At 34.6% G+C, this 5,689-nt stretch overlaps 1 long non-coding RNA gene across 1 annotated transcript; it reads right to left on the bottom strand.

The window, feature by feature from the left end:
* Positions 1–1,830: 1,830 nt before the first annotated feature.
* LOC116108688 lies at positions 1,831–4,466 on the bottom strand. Its single transcript, XR_004124666.1, has 4 exons — positions 3,050–4,466; positions 2,881–2,959; positions 2,594–2,656; positions 1,831–2,107 (listed from the first exon to the last, which is right to left on the bottom strand). It is a non-coding gene; the product is annotated as an uncharacterized LOC116108688 (long non-coding RNA).
* Between the last annotated feature and the right edge of the window lie 1,223 nt (positions 4,467–5,689).

Below are 5,689 nucleotides of genomic sequence, written 5' to 3'. Positions count from 1 at the left end.
TTATTTGATGGAAATATGTGACAATTAAAAGACTTGGATTGGGCCTGGTGTGATCATAAGTTTCATTCCTGGCAGCTGGAATGTACAGAAGATTTGGACCACAGCTTTTATTTGATTTGGATTTTTTTCATATCCTCCACAAAAATAGCTAAATAAAAAAAAAAATTATGCAAGTGATAATATTGAGTGCGAAAATAGCTTGTTATTTATTCTTATACCTTAACGCCTTTTTTAGTAAATTAATTCTAAAAAACTCTTTTTATATTTTTTTATCCAAACAATATTAAAGCTATATTTTTCACAAGGGATATTCCAAACAAACTCTTCTATAAACTCTACCCTGCCCGATTAGGTGATACCAAATGGACCCTTAGAATTAAATATGGTAACGAGTTTAAATAATGTCTGTAAATAAATAAAAACAATTACACCTATTTCTGATATAATTTTTCCTCTTTTTGACTGAATTATTTTAAAAACTAAACTGTTTGTTAACCCGATCAAGAGACTGGTTCACGAGTTGACCTGTCTAACCGATTGGACCAATCAATCTAACCGGTATATAGCAATCACATCTTTAAACAATTCCATTAATTATTATAAGTTTAGAAACCAGCTACTATATCCCTAAAATTTACCTATAAGCCTTATAAGTTTAAAATAAAGAAATACACCCTACCAATTTTATTATTAATTATTTTTTTCTCTCTCCCCATCAGGCCATCACTTCCCATCACTTTCTTCTTTCTCAGTTTTTTTTCTCTCTCTCCCCATCACTCCCCGCCACTTTCTTCTCTTTCTTCTTCCTTTACTATAATTTTTCTCTCTTCTTCATCTCCTCTTTTCTTTCTTCTAATCTTCTTCCTTACTCTCTCTTGTCTCCTCTTCTCTTTCTTCTTCCTTCCCCTATCCTTACTTCTTCTTCTTCTTTACCAGTAGATTTTAAAGTAAGTGAAAAAGAATAGAAGATGAAAATGGAAGATACAATTTAATTTTTTTATTCAAATGAAATGGAGAATGAAACGGTGCTGTTTTAGGAATTAGGAATACGAATTTTTTTAGATTAGATACCAAAAATTAGCGAACTGTTTCAAGCCCCATGCCGATTGGACTGACGATTTTGTACTGCTCCGTCGGTCCATTACCAGTCCAAAACGGGTTTAATAACATTCTCAGTTTTATGTTAACCCGGACCAAAGTGCAGGCCAACTCTCGGTTGAACTGGCCGGTCTAGTCCAGGTTTTAAAACAGAGCCTACAACTATGCCTGTTAATAAGATTGGGAAATCCCATTCTCGGAAGGTGCACTCTTGTTGACTTAAAAGTTTTCTAAGTCTTTTAAGGAGAGAAAAATTTCCCCAAAAAACAGATAAATTGGCAAAATCTTCCTTCATCTTCCAGGAAGTTAGCTACTAAACAATGGTGACCTTTGGTTCCTACATAACTTACGTCACATAATCTCAATTAAGATTTTAACTAATCCTAATTACGATACACATGATTAATCCAGCCTCCTAATAATGCAACAAATGGGCAATTTGTCGTGTCTCCTATGGCTTTTCACCTATGCATTCTTAAAGTTTAATCAAATATTGATTTACTAATTCTATATCTACGACCATAAGATCTCACAAAATATTTGTAAAGTCTCTTAGTATAATCGAGTAAAAACCTAAGATCAAAACTTTGTATTAGACAGAATTTTCTCAATGTCAATCCTCATCTAACTGCAATCAAGAATTCACAACATTAGAACAAAACTAAGATACAGTACAAGTTCCAAGGATACATTAAACCATCCATTTCAGATTTGTATTGCATAAATCGTATATGAAACATAAAAGCATATGTAATTTTGTTTAGTAAGGGTAGTTAATGTAATCCAAAATGATAAAGTAGTTCCATTTCCAGAACACAATGTAAATCATGTGCACCTCAATGACAAGAATAAGAGATTCTCATATGTAAATGCATACACTGTATTGCTTCCATGTTCTCCTCCTTGTAAACACCGAGAGGTGAGCTATGAACAGAAAGAAGCATCTCACCAGGCTTAGGCAGCCTCAACGTTTTCGAGTCATTCCCATAGATAGCCTTTGGCTGGTAGCCTGCAACCATAACAACCATAAATAGTCACTTGACGAATCAACTGTCTGGATAAATGATTTGATTGTCCCAACAGTTTTCAGGATCTTCCATAACAAAGTTAATGATATCAAGCCACACTGTTGCAACAACTCATAAATTGTCTGAAACAAACAAGCTTATACTTATGGATTTTGTTTCTCCACCAAGTAAGAGTACAAGTAACTAGCTAATCATCACAAATCTTCTGGAGTGTGCAGATGGTTGGGAATTATTATATGCAGCTCAAATAATTTTGCAAGGCCTAGAATAACAATTTCTAATTTGAAATTTTGCAATAAGCTTGTCATGTTTCTTAGGTTGTTTGGCCCTTCAATTGTTTAGAAAATTACAAAATGAACTAATCTCCCAAGTTAACTGTGCGAGCAAAGAAATAAGTGATCATGATCATGAACGGAATAAGTTGGACGACAAAAACAAAATAAAGATAGCATCAAGAAGAAACAAACCCCAGGAGTTCGAAAGGCATCATGCATTCCAAGCATCTGAGAATCACAAGGCTCCTCCAGAAACTGAAATACAGAAATGTCAAATATAGAATATTACAACGAAAAAAGTATTAGTTAAATCTTTATTCTTGAGTGTGAAGGGGCATCTGGAAAAAAAAGTGATTTAGATTGCATGTCTATATAGAATAATCATAAAAACAGAAAAATCAGTAAGAAATCAAGGAAACCATTTTTGTTGAGATTAAAATTTGAGGAAATGGAAGAGGTTAAAAAAATGAAAATCCTACCTAGTGGCAAGAAGAATACAGAAAGAACATACAAAGCCTGTGATCTGCAGGTTATCAGCACCTAGAACCCTTGTTTTAACTGCCACCAATAACATATATCCAGGTGAAACACAAACAAAGCAAAAGCGATAGTTCTAAATATCAATTAGGACAGTTAATTCACCATTACCAGATTTGATTGAGAACTAGCCACCAAAAGATGGAACAGCAGAGCAAAAAGGATAAGCAATGGACATCCTATGCAGCAGAGCAGTATGCAGATCTCTTCCATCAGCATTGTAAATACATGAATTACCATCTTTATCATTCCATTGCACTTCAAAATGCCCATTTTCTTCGTTTCTTACAATTGAAAGGTCTGCAAGTTTTTCTTTGAAAAATTGAATCACGGGGGTTTTCAAGCCGTTCCTCATTGAAACATGATCTCAGTAAACGCAAACCAGTGAGTGTATGTTCAATCTCCACATCACGAATTGGACAAAATAATTTTAACCCAAAAATAATAACTATAATCCAAATCAAACTCAAACCAACACTGAATGAAAATCAACACATTCCAATTAATCAAAATCATTTCTACCTACTCCTTCATCACAAATATTAAATCAACAATCCTACAAACAAATAAACAACCAAGAAACAGCTTCAACTCAACAAGAAAAAAAAAAAAAAAAAAAAAAAAAATTACAATTTTTATTTTTTGTTAGAACACCACCAATTGCGTCCTTTTGGGGTTAAGGCTCTCAATGGCGAATCGATCATTCAACATCCTTTGATTTTTAAAATGAAGAGGACGGAATGGAAGAAAAGCAATGAAACCTGCGATGGCTACCGAATAACCTCCTCTGACTTTCTCAATAATAAAGCCTTTGACCTTTGTATTCGTTCGCCAAATCTTGTTCAGTTCCATCCAAGCTCGCTCTTGTCTGAATTTTCGTGGAAGAAGAAGAAGCGGCTCACCAGCCACTACATCTGTGGATCCCACCAAATCAGTAAACCTGGCGGCTGCTTGCTCTTTGATCAGTGATTCACCGGCCACTAGATCGATGAAGAATCTCTCCAACATCTTCTCTCTGATCAGTGATTCACGGGCCACTAGATCCTTAAATCCCACCATATTCTCAAACCTGGTGGCTCGGTTGATTGGCACGCCTGTAAGCTCATCTTGCATACAAATTTTGGGGGTCCCAATCCCTGCATCCACCAAGAACATTTTGTCCCTTAAGCGAAAAACTTCAGATTGTAAGGCGTTTCCACTACATAAGAGAAAACTTGAATTAGATCTTGGAAATAATCGACTCAAGTAGATGCTCATCGTATGGCTTTTAGATTTTCTTTTTAGTGTTTTGACGAGAGAAAGGGTAACTAAGAAAAATCGAGAGAAAATTAGATTTTGACAAGGAAAAATCAGGAGAAAATAAGCATGTTCTTTGTTTTGTGAGGAAAGAGGCAAAGCTAACCCTAATTTTAGCGGTTGAGATTAGCTCTATCCGTACACGTGTAATGTTCGTAGCCGTGCGCTTGACCAAAATTTGCTTTTGGTTAGATGTGATGTAATCAGTGATTTGGTTGGCAAAAAGTTGCAAGTAAAGAAATACAACCTTATAGTGAAACTGCAAAGTGGTGCTCATCATGCTTTGTATTGGCTCACTAAAAAGCTTGTTAGAAAACCAGTGGGACAAAAGATGGTGAAGGAAAAAAGAGTATAGTACACATATGTCCAATATAATAGTTCTTTCTAAAACTCCACCTAATTGATGTTCTCCTTAATGATCAATGCCCCCCTCATAATGACAAAATTTAACCTAATTACTTGTTTAAGTCATCGTATACTAATGTCATATACTAAGTTTTCAAATGTTAATGTCGGTAAGGTCTTAGTGAATAAATGTACAAGATTATCACTAGAGTGTATTGTTAACATCAATCTATCGATTTTGCTAGAGTTTATGAGTGCAAAAAAACTTCGGTGAAATATGCTTAGTTTTGTCTTTGATATATCCTCATTTGACTTGAGCAATACATGTTGCATTGTCTTCATTTATAATTGTAGGAGTATCTAAGGTATATGGTAACTTGCATATATTCTCGATATGATGGATGTTAGATCTTAACCATATGCATTCTTGGTGGGCTTCATAAAGCGCAAGAATCTCAGACTAATTAGAAGAAGTGGCAACCATTATTTGTTTTGTAAAGTGCCATGATATTTCAGTGCCATTCTAAGAAAAAAACATATCTCGTCTACGAGTGGGCTTTGTGGGGATAAAGAAGATACCGATCATCTGCATATCCAATTAATTTATGATCATTAACATGTTTCTTTGGATAAAATAATCTTAGGTCTTTTGTTCCATTAATGTAACGAAAGATATGTTTGATCCAATTCCAATGTCGGTGAGTTGATCAAGGCTAAATCTTGTCGACAAATTTATTGTAAATGCTATTTTTGGTCTCGTACATTGTGTCAAATATAATAATGCACCTATTGTATTCAGATATGGTATTTCTCGACCAAGTATCTTTTCATCATCTTCCTTATGATGAAATGGATCATTCTTAGGATCAAGAGACCGAACTACCATTGGGGTACTCAAGGAATGAGCATTATCCATATTAAAGCGCTTTAGGATCGTTTTAGTATAATTTGACTAATGGAGCAGTATTCCATTTGAACAACGCCAAATCTGCAAGTCGAGACAATATTTTGTTTTCCCTAGATCATTCATTTCAAATTCTCTTTTTAAATACTCAACAACTTTTTTTAAGTTCATGTCATCGACATATACTGCCACGATGGCATATCATG

Source organism: Pistacia vera, unplaced genomic scaffold (genome assembly GCF_008641045.1).
Source record: "Pistacia vera cultivar Batoury unplaced genomic scaffold, PisVer_v2 Contig567, whole genome shotgun sequence".
NCBI lineage: Eukaryota > Viridiplantae > Streptophyta > Magnoliopsida > Sapindales > Anacardiaceae > Pistacia > Pistacia vera.
The sequence above is the reverse complement of the archived record's forward strand: the minus strand, read 5'-3'. Positions and strand labels throughout refer to the sequence as shown.